This window comes from Pseudorasbora parva, chromosome 11 (assembly GCF_024679245.1).
Source record: "Pseudorasbora parva isolate DD20220531a chromosome 11, ASM2467924v1, whole genome shotgun sequence".
Classification (NCBI taxonomy): Eukaryota; Metazoa; Chordata; class Actinopteri; order Cypriniformes; family Gobionidae; genus Pseudorasbora; species Pseudorasbora parva.
This window is the reverse complement of record NC_090182.1, coordinates 10025774-10034064: the sequence shown is the minus strand read 5'-3', so window position 1 is coordinate 10034064 and position 8291 is coordinate 10025774.

The following is an 8291-nucleotide window of genomic DNA, read 5'->3' as shown; positions in this document are numbered from 1 at the left end:
GTTTCTGTATTTGGTTGCGTTGTGAGTATTTGCAGTGTGTTTCTGTATTTGGTTGTGTTGTGTGTATTTGCAGTGTGTTTCTGTATTTGGTTGTGTTGTGAGTATTTGCAGTGTGTTTCTGTATTTGGTTGTGCTGTGAGTATTTGCAGTGTCTTTCTGTATTTGGTTGCGTTGTGAGTATTTGCAGTGTGTTTCTGTATTTGGTTGTGTTGTGAGTATTTGCAGTGTGTTTCTGTATTTGGTTGTGTTGTGAGTATTTGCAGTGCGTTTCTGTATTTGGTTGCGTTGTGAGTATTTGCAGTGTGTTTCTGTATTTGGTTGCGTTGTGAGTATTTGCAGTGTGTTTCTGTATTTGGTTGCGTTGTAAGTATTTGCAGTGTGTTTCTGTATTTGGTTGCATTGTGAGTATTTGCAGTGTGTTTGTGTATTTGGTTGCGTTGTGAGTATTTGCAGTGTGTTTCTGTATTTGGTTGCGTTGTGAGTATTTGCAGTGTGTTTCTGTATTTGGTTGCGTTGTGAGTATTTGCAGTGTGTTTCTGTATTTGGTTGCGTTGTGTGTATTTGCAGTGTGTTTCTGTATTTGGTTGTGTTGTGAGTGTTTGCAGTGTGTTTCTGTATATGGTTGTGTTGTGAGATTTGCAGTGTGTTTCTGTTTTTGGTTGCGTTGTGTGTATTTGCAGTGTGTTTCTGTATTTGGTTGCGTTGTGAGTATTTGCAGTGTGCTTCTGTATTTGGTTGTGTTGTAAGTGTTTGCAGTGTGTTTCTGTATTTGGTTGCGTTGTGAGTATTTGCAGTGTGTTTCTGTATTTGGTTGTGTTGTAAGTGTTTGCAGTGTGTTTCTGTATTTGGTTGCGTTGTGAGTATTTGCAGTGTGCTTCTGTATTTGGTTGTGTTGTGAGTATTTGCAGTGTGTTTCTGTATTTGGTTGTGTTGTGAGTATTTGCGGTGTGTTTCTGTATTTGGTTGTGTTGTGAGTATTTGCAGTGTGTTTCTGTATTTGGTTGTGTTGTGAGTATTTGCAGTGTGTTTCTGTATTTGGTTGTGTTGTGAGTATTTGCAGTGTGTTTCTGTATTTGGTTGTGTTGTGAGTATTTGCAGTGTGTTTCTGTATTTGGTTGTGTTGTGTGTATTTGCAGTGTGTTTCTGTATTTGGTTGTGTTGTGAGTGTTTGCAGTGTGTTTCTGTATTTAATTGCGTCATTGGTATATTTAGGAACATGTCTTTTTATCTTATTTAACCCGTAATCACAAATGACTGCTAATTGTTGCATCTCATGTACTTAAAACCCGCAAACAGCCACAGCCAAACACACCTTTGGAGTGGATTCTCCTTTAAGATGGAGAAATACTCTTTTAAGCCCACTTTGATCGATTGGAACCCATCCCTCAACTGAGCGTGTCAGATAAGAGAGACATACAAGGAGCAGGGACGCAGGACAGGACTGCTGGGAACCCCTGGTGTAACCATATATTTAGGTTGATTCAGTAAGCCAATGATATAAAATATATAAAATATGTATATATATATATATATTTTTTTTTTTTTTCATTTCAATTTTTTAATTTTAATTAAATCAAGGAATTTAGATGTTACTACATGAAGCACATTTTATAAGTGTACAATGGAATTCAATGGTAACCAAGATAAATAAATAAAATCACTGAACAGTAAGATAAACCCTTCTGGTTCTTGTGTTGATAATCAACATTCCAGATAAATGTTAACATGCTGATATTGTCGTTCTCCAATTATAATGAATATAATAAAGCCTCAACAAAAATACTGCATGTTTTTACTCTCATTTAAGTGCAGACGACAATTTGTTATCAGTGATACGAAGCCCCCAAAGCTGTCATCTTCCAACCGATCCGCTGAGACCATCTCGACCTTCAAAAGAAAAACAAAACAAAGATACACCTCTTCCACAAGCACTTATGATAAATTGCTTCCGCTGTTCCTGATTTATAAGTCACTTTGGATAAAAGCATTTGCAAAAAGGATTAAAAGTAAATTCATGTCATACTTCATGTGAATAGTTTTGATGCAAATTTCTATGGTGAATTTTGTTGGTGAGTCCTGTCACTCCGGTCTCAGAGGCTGACGGAAATACATGCCATGCTCTATTTTTGACACAAATGAGCACAAATTGGTGATGTTGTGCTGCACTGCTCACAACACTAGCCTGTTAGTAATGTTACAGGTATAGAAATTATACTGTTATGTGTATGTATTGTGAAGTAGAATTCACACTAACATTTTTGTATACTTGACGTAATTGCCTGATCAAAATGAATTAATTGTTGGGATGTCACGAGCCAACATAATGTCCTGTTCTGTCTCCTCTTCTTCCATTTTGCATTGTAACTGAATTGGAGAGTGAGTGTTAAAGGGATAGTTCACACAAAAGTGAAAATTAGCCCATGATTTACTCACCCTCAAGCCATCCTAGGTTTATGTGACAGATTAATACAATCGGAGGTATATTAATAAAGGCCTTCTGAAGCGAATCAAAGGGTTTGTAAAAAAATATATATCCATATTTAACACGATATCAAAGATTCCGTATTCAACTTACGAATAAAGCTTAATTTAAGGGACGATAACGTTGGACGTAGCATAGCATAGCAACTGTGAGGTGCTACATTTTCTTCATGAGATGAATAGGGAAGACGGTCCACCAGAAGCTAGATATTTTACTTTAATACGTTTTAAATAAGGATTTTTTTTTTCTTACAGAAACCCATTGATTCGCTTCAGAAGTCCTTTATTAACCTGGAGCCCTGTGGAGCACTTTTATAATGGATAGATGCACTTACTGGTCCTTAAATTTTGGGCTCCCATAGACTGCCATTATAAAGCTTGGAAAAGGGCATATATATATATATATATATATATATATATATATATATATACTCCAATTGTATTCATCTGAAAGAAGAATGTCATATACACCTAAGATGGCTTGAGGGCAAGTAAATTATGCGACAACATTTTCATTTTTGGTGAACTTTCCCTTATATCAGGAATATATCAGGAATAAAAGATCCAGCGAAACTGCCGCCTGCTTTCCTGAGTACAGCTCAACAAATCTACAACGCAGAATAAAGTGGCGTCGTGAGCCAGTTACACTAACACCATGGGCAGGAAACACAAAAAAACAAACACATTTTGATCACTTTCCTGTAGTTAAATCTGCTGCAAATGAAGCATTCGAGATAAAACATTAGTCATTTATTAAATCTAACACACTGTCAGCGAGTCCATTTTAGCTCTTAATGACCGAGATGCTTTTGCCTTTTCTTTGTAATTATCAAATGAAAGTTGTTCCTGTTCTTTCAAGGAGTTTCCAGGCAACACTAAAACACATTTAGTCTCCCGTGTTAGGAAGGCAGCAGCTAGTGAAAACGACAAGAAAATAACACAGCTAAATGAGTCTGGTCATGCATGCTTTTCTAGAGGTTTACTGTACGTGCATTACTGCCAATCCAGTTATGTGTATGAATCTGAAGCTTTTTATGGGCCCCTAATTAATTATTTAATTAATATAGAAATTATGGAATTACTTGCTCATGTAATTTACATAAACTGAATCAGAGCAGTGAAGGCCTTATTTCTTATGCAAAAGGAATTATACAACTAGGCTACTTAAAGTTCTTCTTCTTTTTTTTTATGGTTTTGCAGATATTTTAGTTCATACAGAGGCCAGATAAATGTCCTTACAAAGAAGTCACAATTATGGGGAACTACAGAATGTACATGTTTGAAAAAGACATGAACTGATTGTCATGACGACGGCAAAGTTTATGATGCAGAGCGAGAAGGGTAGACTGATATTAATTTAGTCATAGCTACCATATTCCATTTGCACCACCAACAAAAATAAAGTAATTTATTGGCTATATCCGCAATGATGGCACCCCCTAACCCGGCTTTTGATGCATGCATGTGTGTTTATGAACTGAGATCAATATGAAGTGAAGTCAGCGACCATCAAGCGTAAACATTCGCTCTTTACATATATCAAACCCTCTTCAGGCTCCATTAGAATAATCTGTTGTGCGGTTTCCGAGCCATTATCAGAGCAGGAGGCGTCATCACATCTGTTTGGCAGGTTGTTTTTTTGCATGACTGTCCCCAATCATACTCAATTCTCTTTTCATTTGGAAACAAACCGAAACAAAACCTCTCTCTTTCCTTGATGTATGTTTTTATTGCTGCATGTGCCCTGCGGGGACAGCATTAAACAAGTGAGCCCTTCAAACAGGCAACATTCATTGAAATCAATTCAGCTCGTCCAGCTCAATGAAACAATGAATCTAGTGCTCACTTCAGCGTTTTTGTTTGGGATGGGGTGAGAGTCTGGTGACAAAAGCATTGAATAGCAGGAACATGGCTGAAGTATGTAAACATACTGTTCTTGCAAGAGATGATAATTGAGGCACACATCTAGATATGTTGTACTGTAGTATGTTGCACAACTAACTGAAAATCTCTCTCTCTGTCTCTCTCTCTCTCTCTCTCTCTCTCTCTCTCTCTCTCTCTCTCTCTATCTCTGAGTAACTGTACAAATTGTAAATAAAAAAAGGAATGCAAATCATTTAAAAATCTCATAAACTTATATTTTATTTATTCACAGTATAATATAGATAACGTATCAAATGTTGAAAGTGAGACATTTTGAAATGTCATATTTCATGAGAGCAAAAAAGCTGGGGCCAGTAGCAATAAGAGGCCGTAAAAGTTAAATGTACATATAAGGACTAGCTGGAGGAACAATTTGCTACTTATTAGGTGAATTGGCAACATGATTGGATATTAAAACAGCCTCTCAGAGTGGCAGTGTCGCTCAGAAGTCAAGATGCGCAGAGGATCACCAATTCCCCCAATGCTGCGGCGAATTGTGGAGCAATATCAGAAAGGAGTTTCTCAGAGAAAAAATGCAAAGAGTTTGACGGTATCATCATCTACAGTGCATAAAATCATCCAAAGATTCTGAAAACCTGGACCATTCTCAGTGCGTAAGGGTCAAGGCCGGAAAACCATACTGGATGCCCATGATCTTCAGGCCCTTAGACGACACTGCATCACATACAGGAATGCTACTGTATTAGAAATAATAACATGGGCTCAGGAATACTTCCAGAAAAAAAAAATGTCAGTGAACACAATCCACTGTGCTATTCATTGTTGCTGGCTAAAATTATATAGGTCAGAAGCCTGTATTTCTGATGGTAAGGGGTTGCATGAGTGTGTGTGGCAGCTTACACATTTGGAAAGCCACCATCAATGCTGAAAGGTATATCCAACTTCTAGAACAACATATGCTCCCATCCAGACGTTGTCTCTTTCAGGGAAGACCTTGCATTTTCCAGCATGACAATGCTAGATCACATACTGCATCAATTACAACATCATGGCTGCGTAGAAGAAGGAACCGGATACTGAAATGATCAGCCTGCAGTCCAGATCGTCCCCAGAACTTTATAGACTGTTATAAAAAGAAGAGAGATTGCCGTGTTGTATTCTGAATAAAATATTGAAATGTGAAACTTCCACTTACTTGCATTCAGTTTATATTCACAATTTGTACAGTGTCCCAACTTTTTTGGAATCGTGTTTGTTTGTGTATATATGTATATATATTTGTGTGTGTGTGTATATATATATATATATATATATATAATATCTGTTCATCATATACCATGATGAACAGATATTTTATTAGCATTTTATGATATTTTGTTCATAACACTTCGATGCCTTTGTTAAAATAATATTATTAATATCATCATTAACAATTTTAATAAAGTTTCAACCTCAAGAGAGCAGTGCAGCAGAAACGTTTTGCCTTGCGTGATTTTGTGTGGACTTGCAATTTTGTGTGCTTGCCTAACAGTTTGCATTATTACATTTTTATTCATACACTCTCATGAAATACCATTTGACCAATTCATTAAATAATACAGCCTACAAACAAAACTAAATACACTGTACACACATTTGTCTACTTCATCAAACTGAAACAAGTGGTATTGCTTTCACTGTGTTGCTTTGATCATGACTGGTTAATCTGACTGTCATCCAGGAAACTGGCCGATGACTGTGTTGATGCGCTAGTATTTCGGCTCCGGGGCAATGGTGGGCGCTGTCCCTTTCTCTGTTATAGCTCACACATCTTGTCAGGGGGAGCTTCCAGCCTGGTGTAGTCTCTGTTGAGCGGTGACATGCTGGGCTCTGGGTCAGGCTGTAGTATGATTCGGGGGTAGACACTCTCCAGATATCAAATGACGGCTCCCCTCCAGCTAAGTCATTTGGTGTCTGGGAGGTCTACTGGTTGGTGGTAATATGCCCTGATCCAAAACAGGGTTTTATAGGTCTCATCATCAAAAGGAAAACGGACGGCAAGACAGCAGAACTGCAGGGTGTAATCCATATATGGCAGGCCACTTCAGGCCAAAGCAGCAAACTGTACTGCTAAATCCATTCTTGGGCCAGTCTTCTAAAGCTGGGCATACACTGTGCGATTTCTATGCGATTTCAGCAAGGTTACCTACTCACACTGTACGAGTAGATCGCATGCGATGTAAAGCCAAGGCTCATGATTGATGTGCTCACACTGTGCGGTCCGACCGTCGAGCGCGTCTTGACTTCTCACACTGTACGGGTGAAAAATGTGCAATAAAACCCCCGTGGCGACGATAGACCATGGTGTATTATAGAGAGGTAAATGCATCAGCTTTTGATATCAAAAGGATTTAGAATTTATGTATAAAATTATTATTAGAGTAGGCCTACTTTTATTATTAAATTGATATTACATTAATTTGCCCCCCTCCCCCCCAAAATTTCATAATGCATAATCGACACACTGCATAATAAATTAATAGATAGATTATTCCTCACTATTTAAAAACATTTAGCCAGATTAAACTATTAGGAATTATAGGTCTAAATTATATGATTATAATGTCAGAACACTGCAATAATGTCTGTCTCAATGAAAAGTAGGAGCAGATTTATCTAAAAACAACACAAAATAGGTCTACTTCTCTTCTATTTTTTTCTCACAATATGGACCAAAATAGAAATATTAAGAAAATAAATTAAGGCAGTAGGCTACATTATATGCATGTTTAATTACATTTATCCCTCGTTGTCTGAGAATATGCGCCGGAAGCTTGTCAGATTTTACTTTCACTTTCTGTAGTGAATAATTCACTGGGTTTGAGACTGCGTTTGCACATTGCGTGATAGCCACTGACTCGTGTTCATGAATTAAAACGGGAAAAGGAAGAAAAAAAAACAAAACAAAAAAACAACAACATGACGTGTCAAGATGGACAACGGTTCCCACTTTCCGTCGTAATAAGATTAAGCAGGCCTAGGCTAAATATCAATTAATATAAAAAAATAATAAAGATAAAAATAAAATGTGAACGTAAAACAAGTAAATTAATGATCAACTAGCTAAATGAATAAGAGTCACTGGATATATACAACACAAACTGGAGGCACAACAGTTTACTTAATTTCTGCTATTTGATTGCTGCCTACATAATTAAAGATCTCCCTCTTTTCGTTTTCTTCCTTAATGTTTTAAAAATTTAAAAAAATGGTTAAACTTCTGCTTTCGCGCAAGTGCAGTGAGGGGAAATAGGGCAATCAGTACGTGGCTTTGCTTCAACTGTGCGATAACCTCACGAGGGGCGAGGAGAATTTCTGACACGAGAAAGTCATCCGACCATCCGATTCCCGATCGTGAGAGGTTTGTCGCCTCTCGTTTCCCCCTGTACACTGCACGAACACCTCACGACAAACGACGCACGATAAACCTGAAAATCGTCCCGACCCAAAAAAGAGTCGCACGAGTCAGAATTCGGCTCCAAATCGGACGAAAATCGCACAGTGTATGCCCAGCTTAACACAACGTGTGGTAGACAAAGGCACAGGGATGATGATTCACAAATCTTTAATATAAAATGTAGGCAGTCCAAACACAAGGGAAACATCCACATATATGTATACCAGCTTCACTGCAGAACTTTGTGAGATTGGTTTTATTATTATTTATTTATTTTTATTATTAGGTCTATAATATATTCAGAATTTGAATAAAACTTTTGGTTTCAATTCTTGACAAGCGGCCACATACACGCTTCAATACATTGACCCATCCACATGCTGGATTCACTTGAAAAATGTGATGAATGGTCATAAAAATATCAGGAAAACACGATTCCAGGCTGCATGTCATTATCCATGGACCACTGAATCTTTGGTAAGTTGTAAGG